This window comes from Bos taurus, chromosome 13, assembly GCF_002263795.3.
Source record: "Bos taurus isolate L1 Dominette 01449 registration number 42190680 breed Hereford chromosome 13, ARS-UCD2.0, whole genome shotgun sequence".
Classification (NCBI taxonomy): domain Eukaryota; kingdom Metazoa; phylum Chordata; class Mammalia; order Artiodactyla; family Bovidae; genus Bos; species Bos taurus.
Genome location: NC_037340.1, coordinates 2,618,310 through 2,634,412, shown reverse-complemented (window position 1 = coordinate 2,634,412; position 16,103 = coordinate 2,618,310). Strand labels below are relative to the sequence as shown.

The window sequence follows — 16,103 nt, the reverse complement described above, 5'->3', positions numbered from 1 at the left end:
AACCGTGTGTAATGTGTCAAAAGCACTAGAAAATCTAGACAAACAACTTGGAGACAGTGTCTTGGAAGATGGTCATGGCATGTGGGACCATAGGGTGTGGGCTGACCACGTGCAGGAGGAAAGTTGGCCAGTCACAGAGAACAGTGTGGAAAGCCAGGGGCTTGACTCTCCCTCTGGGAAGAAGCCCTGTGTGCACTGGAGACGAGCCGGGGGAGACTAAACCCCCAGGAGCTATGAGGTGCTGATTCTCTGATTAGGATAGAACTTGAAGGCTTTGGGCAATGAGGTGGTATAAGGAGAAGGGATTCACAGAAATGGGAGGAAGAACAGAGGAGAAGGAGTGAATGGAGCCCAAGAAAATGGATGGCTACTTCCTACCCACCAGGTAAAGCCAGCTGCTGCTCACCTGTCCCCGCCTCCCCACCTACAGGCACTTCCCAGGAGAAGCCACAGGGGGCTCCCTCCCTAGGGGCTCCATCTACCCAGAAAGCCATTATGTCATTAGCCAGGTAGCTGTCCAGGTTTTTGGCTACTTTTGTATTAATATCTAGAGGTGACTGTGATTTTTTTCTCTCCAGGTCACTATACCTGCCAGCCTTCTGTGTTTTGTGATGCTTCTGTATTGAAAGTGGTCCCATCCAGCTTCCTTGGTTCTATGTCAAGACCAAATAGGGTAAAATAAATCAACTTGGCTTTCCCATCAAAGACACCTCTGTCTCAACCATCTGTGACTTAGAGGAATAGGAAATAAAGTGCATACATGTTATTTTTCTTTTGATCATTCACTTGCTTGCTTTGTTTTGTTTTGTTGTTTTGTTTTATGGTTAAAGACTAGATTAAGTAAATGCTTATTTTTGCCTGTAAAGTGAAAGTGAAAGTAAAGTTGTTCAGTTGTGTCTGACTCTTTGTGACCCCTTGGACTATATAGTCCATGGAATTCTCCAGGCCAGAATACTGGAGTGGGTAGCCGTTCCCTTCTCCAGGGGCTCTTCCCAACTCAGAGATCTAACCCACGTCTCCCGCATTGCAGGTGGATTCTTTACCAGCTGAGCCACCAAGAAATCCTAAGAATACTGGATTGGGTAGCCTATCCCTTCTCCAGGGGATCTTCCTGACCCAGGAATCGAACCAGGATATCCTGCATTGCAGGTGGATTCTTCACTAGCTGAGCTAGCAGGAAAACCCACCCGCCACCCCCAACCTGCCCATTTTTTGGCCTGGAAAAGCTCTATTACATATCAATTCAGGCAAGATGAGAAATTTCTTGGATTAAGGTCAAATTATTCCCCAAGAGGAAAGCAAACTTTGGTTGATAAAGAGGATCTTTTCTGTATTTTGCTCAGATGTTGTGGTCATGTTTGACCGATTTGAAGCAGCTCTGAAATCTCAGCTCTGTTGAATGTTGGATGTAAACCAAGCTTTTTACTAGTTACCAATCTAGCGTGGAAAAGTCCTCCAGTGCAAAATGATTAGAATGAACTGCAAAAGAAATCTTTAGATTCTCAACCTGAAGATGATTAATCTATGGCAGGTGAGCATCTGTACTAGGCTTATCCCAGACACCCAGGGGCTCTGCTCCACCTGAATACAATGGGGCTAGCCATGGGCAGCATGATTGCCTAGACCGTATATTAAGTAGTTGTGGAGCAAAGCCTTTGAATTCAGACATTCCTGGAATTTAATCCTGACTTGACCACTGTATTAGTCAACTATGATTTCAAAAATGCTGCCTAACAACCCCCGAAATGTAATGGCTTATAACTGCAAACACTTATTTTTCTTTCTCCTGTGTCTGCAGGTTGGTAAGGTTACTCTGCTTCAAGTTCAAGTTCAGGATACCTAAAGTTGGCTTTAGGCTTTAGGTTGTGTTCAAGTCTGCTTTGGACGCCTCTTGGTATCCTTGGATGAACAAGTGCCCAGGTCAGGTTCTTTTTAGGGAAGATGGCAAGAACTCAGGAACCAAGCCAAATCTTGCAGACACGTTAAAGCCTCTGCTTGCGTGCATTCAGCAACATTCCAATGGCCAAAGCGAGCCCCATGACCAAGCTCAAAGTCAATGGATTGGGGATATGTCTTCCACATACTGTACTAATAGACACTAAAAAGTCATATACAAAGTGTTGATTTTATAATCATTACAAGGAGGGGGGTGAAGAATTGAAACAGTATTTCATCTATTACCACCATTAACATGCTGAAAACCTTGATAATTTCTCTTCTATCATTTGTAAGGCAAGTGCTTGCTACCTAGAGCTACTGAGAAGATAAAAGCAGAAGGTAGAGGATAGCACATAGTGAGTGATTAATGAAGGGACCTTGATTGTAGCAGAATCTGCCCTTTCCCTTTAAACTGTTTTTCTCTCCTGATCTCTTCTCCACCATCCCAACAGCAGCATGTCGCTTCTGCAATTCTTGAATTCTCCTGCCTGACCTCTTCTCATTTCCAGAACTGATTCAAATATTATAGTTGCGCATGAGGCTAGGGAAATGTGAGCTTCTTTGCAGACTCTCCCTTATGTTTCTGTTGCAGAAACCAGTGCTCGAGAAACTAAGAGTTGGAGAACTCAGGTTTATTATGCCAGCAGGCCGAGAGGAGTTAACACTCCAAGCTCTGAGCCCTGAACAAAGGGGTTACAGAGTTTTTATAGACAGACTGTAGTGGGCGACACTAGCTTCTAATAGGCTGGTTTAAACTAAGGGGTTTTGCATGCGCATGAACAGTGGTCAATATGGAGAGGGAGATGTCTGACCTTTACATGGACAGGTGTGATTAAGCAGGTTTGCAGGGGCTGGGCAATTGCAAAGAGCAGGATAAGGGTGAGTAAGGTAATCTCCAGTTTCTAGTATTGCAAGTTGCCACTTTCTGAGACTACACGACCTACATGATCCAGACTTTGCAAGGAGCAAGCTGAGTTACAGAAGCAGAAGAAGGAGATTATGTAAAATTTTAACTTTTTCTCTTTGACTGTGGGAAAGATCAATTGAGATCCAGATATCAGCTTTATGATTGTGACGCCCCATTTACTAACGAGGCTTCATACACTGATCAGATTGGGACTGCTGACCTGTAGACAAGACATTCTAGGTCCTTACCACATGGAAGCAGAAGAATATCCATGCCAGGCAGACAGAAGATTGTCCAGAACAATAAAGAGAAGGACCCTGGAGCCCTGCATGCTCCCTAACCTTTCTCCTTTACCCTCAATCAGATAAGCCATGCTCCCTGTCATATGCAGACAAGAGCTTAGCAAAAGCAAGAGAAGGAAAGTATTGTTCCAGTGGAAGACCCGTCATGGAAACACGAGGACAGGGGATAAGCAGTTTCCCTGACAACTTGTTTAACAAATGAGGAAGATTAATCCCTTGCTGGGAGCCTTCTCAGTAGTCATCTATTATCACAAACAAGGTTGTGTAACAAAGCACTCCAAAACCAAAGAGCTTAAAACAGGCTGAAACTGCAACATATTCCTGAAAGAAATAAAAGAAGACATACATAAATGGAAAGATGTCCCGTGTTATGGATTGGAAGACTCAGTATTGTTAAGGTGACAATACTACACAAAGTGATCTATAGATCAATACAGTCCCTATCTAAATCTCATTCGTGTTTTTTGCAGAAATAGAAAAACCTATCCTGAAACTCATATGGAATCTTAAGGCACCCCAAATAACTGAACAAAGTTGGGGAATTTACACTTAGTTATTTCAAAACTTACAAAGCAATAAAAATTGCAATAAGGAAAGCTAAAGTATAGAGCTGGCATCAGCATATACATCTAAACCAATGGAACAGAATATAGAACCCAGAAACAAACCCTCACATTTTTGGCTAAGTGATTTTTAATAAGGGTATCAAGATCTTTGGATGGGGAAAGAACAATTTTTTAGCAAACAGTACTGAGAAAACTGGATATCCACATGTAAAAGAAGGAATTTGGAGGTTTACCTTATACCATATATAGAAACTAATTGAAAATGGGGACATAAACATAAGAGCTAAAACTATAAAACACTTAGAAGAAAATATAACAGAAAAGCTTTATGACTTTGTATTTGGCAGTGACTTCTTGGATATGACACAAAAAACACATGTACCTAAAACAAAACAAAACAAAAAACTGGATTTATAAAAACCTTGTATGTCAAAAGACATTACCAAGAGAGTGAAAACACAAGCCAGAAATGTGATAAAATATTTGAAAAGCATTTGTCTACTTTGTATATCTGGAATATACAAAGAACTCCAAATCAACAACAAAACAGTGTAAAATAGGCAAACATCCATCCATGTCTCTACAAATTATTCCATTTTGTTCTTTTTTATATGTACCACATCTTCTTTATCCTGTCATGCAGAGTAAAACAAGTCAGAAAGAAAAAAGCAAATATCATATATTAACATATATATGTGGAATCTAGAAAATGTTATTTGCAAAACAGAAATAGAAACACAGATGTAGAGAGCAAACTTATGGACACCAAGAGAAAGGGAGACTGGGATGAGTTGGGATATTGGGATTGACATACATACACTATTGATACTATGTATAAAATAGATAAATAATGAGAATCTATCGTATATTTCAGGAAACTCTACTTAGTGCCCTGTAGTGACCTAAATGGGAAAGAAAGAAAGTGAAGTCGCTCAGTCGTGTCCGACTCTTTGTGACCCCATGGACACCAGGCTCCTCCGTCCATGGGATTTTCTAAGCAAGAGTTCTGGAGCGGGTTGCCATTTCCTTCTCCAGGGAACTTCCCGACCCAGGGATCGAACCCAGGTCTCCCGCATTGTAGACAGACACTTTACCATTTGAGCCACCAGGAAAGTCAGGAAATCCCCAAAAGAGGATGTGTGTGTATATATATATATATATATATACACATACTTATACATACACACACACACACACACACACACACCTATACACATATATGTGTACATACATATAGCTGATTCACTTCATTTTACAGTAGAAATGAACACAATACTGCAAAACAACTATACTCCAATAAAATTAATTTTTAAAAAAGAATGGGAAAAAATGGGCAAAAGGACTTGAATAGACATTCTCCAAAGAAGATACACAAACAGCTGAGTGTATGAAAAACTGTTCAACATCAATAGTCATCACTGGGGAAAATGCAAATCAAAACCACAGTGAGGGACTTCCCTGGCAGTTCGGTGGTTAAGACTTTGCCTTCCAATGTATGGGGTGTAAGTTCAATCCCTGGTCAGGGAATTAAGCTTCCACATGCCTCCTAGGCAAAAGGCCAAAACATTAAAAAAAAAAAAAAAAAAGCCAGAACAATATTGTTCAATAAAGACTTCAAAATCTGTCCATGTAAAAAAAATTTTTTTAAATCACAATCAGAAACCACTTCATATTCTTTAGAATGACTATTATAAAATTTTAAAAATAAATAATACAGAAACTTGCTAGAATGTGGAGAAATTGGAACCCTCATACATTGCTAGTCAGAATGTAAAATGAGTTGGTTGCTCTGGAAAAGAGTTTGGTGGTTACTCAAAAGTTAAAACTAGACTTACCATGTGAAACAGCAATTCTTTTTTTTTTTTTTAATTTATTTTCAATTGAAGGATAATTGCTTTATGTGAAACAGCAATTGTCAATGTTCAGTTCATTTCAGTCACTCAGTCGTGTCTGACTCCTTGCGACTCCATGGACTGAAGCATGCCAGGCCTCCCTGTCCATCACCAACTCCCAGAGCCTACTCAAACACATGTCCATCTAGTCGGTGATGCTATCCAACCATCTCATCCTCTGTCATCCCCTTCTTCTACCGCCTTCAATCTTTCCCAGCATCAGGGTCTTCTCCAATGAATCGGTTCTTCACATCAGGTGGCCAAAGTATTGGAGTTTCAGCTTCAGCATCAGTCCTTCCAAAGAAACCCCAGGGCTGATCTCCTTTAGAATGGACTGGTTGGATCTCCTTGCAGTCCAAGGGATTCTCAAGAGTCTTCTCCAACACCATAGTTCAAAAGCATCAATTCTTCGGCGCTCAGCTTTCTTTATAGTCCAACTCTCACATCCATACATGACTACTGGAAAAACCATAGCTTTGACTAGACAGACCTTTGTTGGCAAAGTAATGTCTCTGCTTTTTAATATGCTGTCTAGGTTGGTCATAGCTTTTCTCCCAAGGAGCAAGTGTATTTTAATTTCATGACTGCAGTGATTCTGGAGACCAAAAATTAAAGTCTGTCACTGTTTCCATTGTTTCCCCATCTATTTGCCATGAATTGATGGGACCAGAAGCCATGATCTTAGTTTTCTGAATGTTGAGTTTTAAGCCAGCTTCTTCACCCTCCTCTTTCACTTTCATCAAGAGGCTCTTTATTTCTTCACTTTCTGCCATAAGGGTGGTGTCATCTGCATATCTGAGGTTATTGATATTTCTCCTGGCAATCTTGATTCCAGCTTGTGCTTCATCCAGCCCAGCATTTCGCATAATGTACTCTGCATATAAGTTAAACAAGCAAGGTGACAATATACATCCTTGACGTACTCCTTTCCTGATTTGGAGCCAGCTGTTGTTCCATGTCCAGTTCTAACTGTTGCTTCCTGACCTGCATACAGATTTCTCATGAGGCAGGTCAGGAGGTCTGGCATTCCCATTTCTTTAAGGATTTTGCACAGTTTGTTGTGGTCCACACAGTCAAAGGCTTTGGCATAGTCAATAAAGCAGAAGTAGATTTTTTTTGGAACTCTCGCTTTTTCGATGATCCAGCAGATGTTGGAAATTTAACCTCTGGTTCCTCTGCCTTTTCTTTTTTTTTTTTTTCTAATTTTATTTTATTTTTAAACTTTACATAATTGTATTAGTTTTGCCAAATATCAAAATGAATCCGCCACAGGTATACATGTGTTCCCCATCCCGAACCCTCCTCCCTCCTCCCTCCCCATACCATCCCTCTGGGCCATCCCGGTGCACCAGCCCCAAGCATCCAGCATCGTGCATCGAACCTGGACTGGCAACTCGTTTCATACATGATATTTTACATGTTTCAATGCCATTCTCCCAAATCTTCCCACCCTCTCCCTCTCCCACAGAGTCCATAAGACTGTTCTATACATCAGTGTCTCTTTTGCTGTCTCGTACACCGGGTTATTGTTACCATCTTTCTAAATTCCATATATATGCGTTAGTATACTGTATTTATGTTTTTCCTTCTGGCTTACTTCACTCTGTATAATAGGCTCCAGTTTCATCCACCTCATTAGAACTGATTCAAATGTATTCTTTTTAATGGCTGAGTAATACTCCATTGTGTATATGTACCACAGCTTTCTTATCCATTCATCTGCTGATGGACATCTAGGTTGCTTCCATGTCTTGGCTATTATAAACAGTGCTGCGATGAACATTGGGGTACACGTGTCTCTCCCTTCTGGTTTCCTCAGTGTGTATGCTCAGCAGTGGGGTTCCTCTGCCTTTTCTAAATCTAGCTTCAACATCTGGAAGTTCATAGTTCACGTACTATTGAAGCCTGGCTTAGAGAATTTTTAGCATTACTTTGCTAGCATGTGAGATGAGTGCAATTATGTAGTGTTTTGAACATTCTTTGGAGTTGCGTTTCTTTGGGATTGGAATGAAAACTGACCTTTTCCAGTCCTGTGGCAACTGCTAAGTTTTCCAGATTTGCTGGCATATTGAGTACAGCACTTTCACAGCATCATATTTTAGGATTTGAAATAGTTCAACTAGAATTCCATCACCTCCACTAGCTTTGTTCGTATTAATGCTTCTAAGGCCCACTTGATTTCGCATTCCAGGATGTCTGGCTCAGGTGAGTGATCACACCATCATGGTTATCTGGGTCATGAAGATCTCTTTTGTATAGTTCTTCTGTGTAGTCTTGTCACCTCTTCTTAATATCTTCTGCTTCTGTCAGGTCCATACCATTTCTGTCTTTTATTGTGCTCATCTTTGCATGAAATGTTCCCTTGTAGAATTAGAAATGTATCTCTAATTTTCTTGAAAATTTTCTTTTGCAAAAAGGAAAAATGGCTGTCTGATGAGGCCTTACAAATAGCTGAGAAAAGAAGAAAAGCTAAAAGCAAAGGAGAAAAGGAAAGATATACCCATTTGAATGCAGAGTTCCAAAGACTAGCAAAGAGAGATAAGAAACCCTTCCTCAGCAATCAATTTAAAGAAATAGAGGAAAACAATAGAATGGGAAAGACTAGAGATTCTTATTGTTATATGCCCTCAAATATATTCAAAGTAGCAACTCAGGTATTTGTACACTGATGTTCATAATAGCATTATTTGAAAGCCAAAAGGTGATCCATCAATAAGGGGATGGATAAGCAAAATGGTATACATGTATAATAGGATATTATTCCACATTAAAAAAATTAAATTCTGACGCATGTTACAACATGAGCCTTGAAATCATTATGCTAAGTGAAATAAGCCAGACACAAACAGACAAATATTATATGATTCCACTTATATGAGAGGCAAAGGATAGGTGAATTTGTGGAGACAGAAAGTAGATTCGAAGTTATCAGAGACTAGGGGGAGGCAGGCAGGGAGTTATTTTTTAATGGGTACAGTTTCTGTTTGGGATGATGAAAAAATTCTGGAAATGCATAGTGGTGATGGTTGCATAACAATGTGAATGTAGCTAATAACACTGAATTATATACTTAAACATGGTTAAAATGGTAAATTTTATATTTTATGAGTTTTTTTAAGAGCTAAGAACAGCAAGCATTTGTTGTTCCTCACAATTCTGCAAGTTGGCAGTTTGAGCTGTGCTCAGCTGGCAGGTCTTCCGGTCTCGTCTGGGTTTACCCATGCAGTTGAGTGGGCTGTAGGCTGGCTGGCCTAGGATGTCCTCAGCTGGGATCACCCATCTTTGCTCCGTAAGTCTCATTCCCCAGGCTATCTCAGGCTTGTTCTCATGGCAAGTGGACAGGGTCCAAAGCTGCACAGCCTCTGGACATGTAGATTTGCATAGGCATAACATCACTTTGTCTGCACCCTTTTGGCCAGAGCAAGTCCTGTGGCCAAACAGGCAGAGAAACAGATGCCATCTTCTGATGGGAGGAGCTGCAGAGTCACCTTGAAAAGGACCTGGCACAGCCAGGAGAGGAGAATTAGCATCCTTGTGCATCAACCTACAATCTGACATTCAACAATCTGACATTGTTGAATACAGAACATGTCAGGACACCAAATGGTTTGGGGCTCATATATCTAACCTAGGAGTTGTTTAAAACAGGATCAGTGCCTATTCTAGGAATTTAAAAGTGTAGGAAAGTATACACACTCTACTGTTAGCACACATAATTTTCTCTCCTAGGCGTTAAGCATCTGTCAGATTATTTTTCAATCAAGACAATTCCTTTGCAAACTTGATGCTTTGTATTAGCTGTAACTCTTGAGAGCAGCTGGAATGTGGAGAGAGTCTTCAAAGCAACAGAATTTTTGAGCTGGAAGGCAGCCAGGCAAATCTCAGCACAAAGGGAGTGGTAGACCCAGCAAAGTAAAATAGCTTGACAAAGGCTTCATAATTACCCATGATAGAATTTGGATTAGAACCCAGGTTGCTGAACTCATCTCCCACGCTCTCTCTAGGATATAGTGGTAATCTCATTTTTCTTAGAATATACAGAGCTCAGCTCAGTCATCTAAGGAACTTGATCTGTTCTTTAGGACTTTGCAACTTAAAATTGTCTTTCAGACCATCAGCCTTACTGAAGAGCTTGTTCAAAAGTCAGGATTTTGTTCCCTATATAAGACCTGCTGAATTAGAGTCTGCAAGCTAACAGTTTTGCAAGCTCTTGATGAAAGTGAAAGAGGAGGGTGAAAAAGTTGACTTAAAACTCAACATTCAGAAAACTAATGTCATGGCATCAGGTCCCATCACTTCATTGCAAACAGATGGGAAACCACTGGAAACAGTGACAGACTGTATTTTCTTGGGCTCCAAAATCACTGCAGATGGTGAAATGAAATGAAAAGATATTTGCTCTTTGGAAGAAAAGCTATGACCAACCTAGACAACATATTAAAAAGCAGAGACATTACTTTACCAACAAAAGTCTGTATAGTCAAAGCTATGGTTTTTCCAGTAGTCATGTATGGATGTGAGAGTTGGACTATAAAGAAAGCTGAGCACCGAAGAATTGATGCTTTTGAGCTGTGGTGTTGGAGAAGACTCTTGAGAGTCCCTTGGACTGTAAGGAAATCTAACCAGTCCTTCCTAAAGGAAATCAGTTCTGAATATTCATTGGAAGGACTGATGCTGAAGCTGAAACTCCAACATTTTGGCCACCTGATGTGAAGAACTGACTCATTGGAAAAGAAGACACTAATGCTAGGAAAGATTGAAGGTGGTAGGAAAAGGGGACAATAGAGGATGAGATGGTTGGATGGCATCACCAACCAAATGGACATGAGTTTAAGTAGGCTCCAGGAGCTGGAGATGGACAGGGAAGCCTGGCGTTCTGCAGTCCAGGGGTCACAAAGAGTCGGACACAACTGAGCAACTGAACTGAACTGAACTGGTACAGTGTGCAAATTTCTGTCCAGAGCCTGACAATGCACGAGGTCACTGGGCATTGTAGGTTCCATCATGTGGCTCTGGCATCTCCTGGAAACTTCTGAGAGTATCCTGTTATATCTTCTCTGTCCACCTGACAGACAAGAAACTAAAGAGAAGAAAATATATTTGTTTGTAAATATGGTTTGGACAGACACACATCAAAACCTGCTCATGTTCCATGGGTGACGGTTAGTCTGATGGTCCATTTAGGTGCAAAGGGTGCTGGGAAATGTGGCCCCTGGCTGGGGACAGCCTTGCAACAGTAAGGTTACCCTGTGGAAAGGGAGCACGTATCTTTGGTGGTTACCTAGCATGTCTGTTAATACCACATTAATCAAGAATACCAATATCCAAGCTCATTGGTTTGTGAGAAGGGGACTCCACCTTCATTTGAAATTTATTTTCAAACTTTTATTTTCAAATTTTTTTAATTTTCTTTTTTGGCTGTGCCACATGGCATGCAGAATCTTAGTTCCCCTACCAGGGATCAAACCTGTATGCCCTTCAGTGGCAACATGGAATCTTAACCACTGGACCACCAGGGAAGTCATTAAATTTTTACTGTGAAATATTTTTCTTAAAAAAAGGGTACTGAACACCTGTTGTATCCCATCTCACAGCTTTTAGGCCAACCTTTCTTCCCCCGGCCATTGCTAAGGCATACTTTCGCCACCTCGGTTGAACCACTTACCTCTGCCTTCGAACCTGGTGGTTTTTTACTGCTGAGAATTGAACCCTAACAGTCCACAGACAACCAGCTTGAAAGCATGTCTTACCCCTTTCCCTGTTTACTCACCACGCTATTCCTTGACCTCACTTTCCAAAATAAAGTGCTCACATGCTGGTCACTGTCTCAGCTCTGCGTTTCAGGAAACCAGGCTAAGACGAGAATATAGCACATGGAGAGTTTAAAGAAAATAATACTAAATTCTCACATCTCTTGCTCAAGAAATAGATTGTGGAATATCGTCTCATTCATCTCCAAGTGCTCCCTGAACCTAGAAATAATTTTTGGTTTAATTCAATGCATAAATTAATGAGCAGAAATACTTCCATAAACTAAACTGCTACCTAGACACTAGAACCAAAAAACGGCTAGCAAATAGCAGTTAAGTTCTCAACTATGGTACTCATAGTCTCAAACTGACTTAAATACAAACATCAGTTCAGTTCCGTCACTCAGTTGTGTCCGAGTCTTCGCAACCCCATGAATCGCAGCATGCCAAGCCTCCCTGTCTATCACCAACTCCCAGAGTTCACTCAGACTCACGTCCATCAAGTCAGTGATGCCATCCACCCATCTCATCCTGTGTCTCCTTCTCCTCCTGCCCCCAATCCCTCCTAGCATCAGAGTCTTTTCCAATGATTCAAGTCTTCGCATGAGGTGGCCAAAGTACTGGAGTTTCAGCATCAGCATCATTCCCTCCAAAGAAATCCCAGGGCTGATCTCCTTCAGAATGGACTGGTTGGATCTCCTTGCAGTCCAAGGCACTCTCAAGAGTCTTCTCCAACACCACCCTTTTAACTATTAACTCTGGGCAAACTGACTTCAGTTGACTCCAGCCTGGCTGCCTTGCATGTCGCAAGCAGCAAGAACTAGGGCTATAAACTATACATTTGCTTTGCCAAGTTAACACTAAATAGGAAGTCACCTTTGGGTGTTATCCTTGTATGAACTGATGACTAAATGTGTTAGATTTATTGTGCTTTCAAAGGCAGAGAAAACCCAATTACTGTAATAACAAAATCTTGATCTCTACAAAATTCACAGAACCTTCCTTAGATGCATTCTGTTAATATTTTTTTATATTTTCTGTTGAACATAATATTTATAGTAAAGGAATTTGTTTATTTGGATTTTGCATGATTAAGACTATTGCATAATTTATTTAAAATGGCTTTAATGGTTAGAAACCCTCATCACCTCCTCCACTCTGAGATACCCTGCCCTAATTCTCATATTTTGCAGGAGTATGTGATTCTCGACTGACTCGCCTGATTAGCCTCACTCTCTGCGGTTATCAAAAAAAGTATGTGTAGAAAACTGAAAGAAGTTAGAAGATCTGAGTTCTTTTGATGTTAAAAAAAATAAAAGCCAACATTTCTTCCCATAAGGATGAAAGTATATCAGAGCTGTTTGTTTGTTGGGATTATGTACCCAGCTGTTTCTAGCCATATTCCTTGTGAGAAAAGGGGAATTGGTTCTCTGCAAAGAGGGTACAAGTTTAGATGGCTTGTTTGAAAGTCAGTTATTTTCTAAGAGGCCCTGGCTTATTCTTGACTCAGGGGACTGTCTAGCTTATTGACCTCCTGAGAAGTGTTTACCAGAAAGACAAAATGAAACACATTTTTGAGGAGGATAGAAGTCATTGTTTCAAAAAAGAAATGTGAGGTCTTATTAGGGCAAAGCTGTTAATTACACACTTTATTATTGTCAGGGTTAATACAGCTTGTGAGAGCAGAGGCACTTTTTCATCTCTTTCCAGGATCAAGGGGAGACAGCTGTTCTTAGGGACAGATCCATTATAGCTTATCACTGGCCAGCAGCCTCAGAAAGAAGGACCATGAAATATGGCTGCTGTCACTGGGAGCCAGAGCTGACGGTGAGCTGGTCCAGGCACAGAGGAGAGACAATGAGAACCATGGCGTCAAACTCAAGTAGATTGGGTTGCATTGATTTTTAATGCCTGACTGGTCTGCAGCATGAGATTTACTGGTACTCTTGCAGTTATTGTATTATTGATCTCTGCAAAACTGCACAATCTTGCTTTCATAAACATCAGATGCTGAAAGTAATAAATAATAGTTCTTATCATTCGAAGCCTGGTTAAACTGTGTTGTAAAATTCTGTATGTTTGGATTTCATTATCATCCCTTTGCCAATTAGGAGTCCTTTAAAGTGAAACCCAAGTCCTGGAAACACAAATTGCCTCCAGTTAAATGTGTTTTTTCTGATTAAATAAGGTTATTATATCCTTCTTTTAAAAAAAAAATTGGAGGATGAGTCAGCAATTTATTTTTAATGTTGACATTTTCTTAGCCCCTTCTTGTTAACACTGATTTAATAGTTTTCACTGAAGGAAAGAAAATTAAGAGGGATTCGTGTATACCATCAGTAAACATTTTCAAATGCTATAAAGGAGATCCAAGAAAATGCCTCAGGTAGACTGTGCTTTCAGTTCTAGGAGTTTTGTTTGTTTTCACTATAGATGAAATTTTCTTATTTCCAAATGTTTGCAACCACACCTTCATTTCTGTGGTACTCAGCTTTTATGTATCAATAATTCCCAGGCTTGGAACTTTATGGTAAGATAATGATGCTGTTGAATATGTTCTAAAATGTTGAGATCTATTAAAGTCTTCATTTCGGTTAAACATAAATATTGTACTTCATAGGAAAGGCAGAAATATTGACCAACTATAGCAATAAACAACCACAACATCAAAAAATGTACACAATATGTACATAGTTAACATTACTTATGTATTAATATATATGATATATTTAACACTATGCTATATATAATAATAAAATATGCATTATATATTTAATAGTGTATATATATATATATTGCTGAATCCTATTATACTGAAAAGCATATCTTGGTCTAACTTTTATTTTTATAAAAGTAACCCTGATTATAGGAGAATCTGGAAAATACATAACACCATGAGTATGTCACCAAGTCCAAACTCAGTTCTGCTTACCACACAACAGGCCAATAAATCAGGAGACCAGTTGTTTGAAAGAGGGATAATGATTTTATTCAGAATGCCAGCAAGCAGAGAAGATGATGAACTAGTGTCCCAAAGCAACATTTTACCCAATTAGAATTCAGGCTTCTTGTATATTGAAAGGGGAGGGCATGTGGTTGATTGTTGCAACTTCTTGGTATCAGAATCCTTTGTTCTTGCAGCTGTCCAGGTAGGTCAGGTCATGATATTCCTATAAGCCTCCAATAAGACAAATGTTATTCTCTGTTCTGCAGCATTTTATCTCTATATAAATAGAAGAGTGTTATACTTTTAAAGGTCACAGCCTCCAGAATGGGTTATCCTGTGTATTTCTGGCTTCAGGCAACATTCTTTTACAGAAGGTGCAGAGCCAGCATGACTAAGCACAGGCAACAGAGCAGAGAGGCTTAAAGTAAAAGACCAACAAGGAGTCAGATTCGTTCTTCTCTATTACAAGTACAAAGTGTGAACAACAGACTAGCAGCAGCAGCCGCATTTGAGATCCAGAGTCTCAGACCCCTCCTCAGACCTACTAAGTCATAATCTTCTTTAACAGGGGTTTTGGTGATTTGAGTGCACCTTAAAGTTTGAGAAGCACTGGTCTAAAACACAAACCACCCTTAAGCTCCCAATTAAACATTAAAAGCCCAGTTTTTTTTTTTTCTAATTTTATTTTATTTTTAAACTTTACATAATTGTATTAGTTTTGCCAAATAACAAAATGAATCCGCCACAGGTATACATGTGTTCCCCATCCTGAACCCTCCTCCCTCCTCCCTCCCCATACCATAAAAGCCCAGTTTTATTAATTTTTGCGACTAGTCAATACATTTTTTAAAAAGATACAAGTGCTAATCTTGACTTGAAAGAATTCCATTTTTTAGATATAATCAGAAGTAGCCATTTAGTGTATATATAACAATTGGTCACTGCAGATGGTGACTGCAGCCATGAAATTAAAAGACGCTTACTCCTTGGAAGAAAAGTTATGACCAACCTAGATAGCATATTCAAAAGCAGAGACATTACTTTGCCAACAAAGGTCCGTCTAGTCAAGGCTATGGTTTTTCCAGTGGTCATGTATGGATGGGAGAGTTGGACTGTGAAGAAAGCTGACCATCAAAGAATTGATGCTTTTGAACTGTGGTATTGGAGAAGACTCTTGTGAGTCCCTTGGACTGCAAGGAGATCCAACCAGTCCATTCTGAAGGAGATCAGTCCTAGGATTTCTTTGGAAGGGATGATGCTAAAGCTGAAACTCCAGTACTTTGGCCACCTCATGTGAAGAACTGACTCATTGGAAAAGACTCTGATGCTGGGAGGGGTTGGGGGCAGGAGGAGAAGGAGACAACAGAGGATGAGATTGGCTGGATGGCATCACTGACTCAATGGACGTGAGTTTGAGTGAACTCCGGGAAATGGTGATGGACAGGGACGCCTGGCGTGCTGCGATTCATAGGGTCACAAAGAGTCGGACACGACTGAGCGACTGAACTGAACTGAACTGAACTGAACTTTCCCAATATCACAAGGCTGATAAGTGGTGTGAGCCTAAGATTCAAAACAGGGATAATAAATACGTGCTACTTGGTTTTCAAAAAAATATTTCTTCAGTTCAGTTGCTTAGTTGTGTCCGACTCTTTGTGACCCCATGAACCACCCCACTCCAGGCCTCCCTGTCCATCACCAACTCCCGGAGTTTACCCAAACTCATGTCCATTGAGTCAGTGGTGCCATCTAACCATTTCATCCTCTGTTGTCCCCTTCTCCTCCTGCCTTCAATCTTTCC

The 16,103-nt window shown here is 40.3% G+C and overlaps 1 protein-coding gene across 3 annotated transcripts in view; it reads left to right on the top strand.

Moving 5' to 3' along the window:
* Positions 1-16,103, top strand: part of PAK5 (p21 (RAC1) activated kinase 5) — a 424,652-nt gene that overhangs the window by 354,506 nt on the left and 54,043 nt on the right.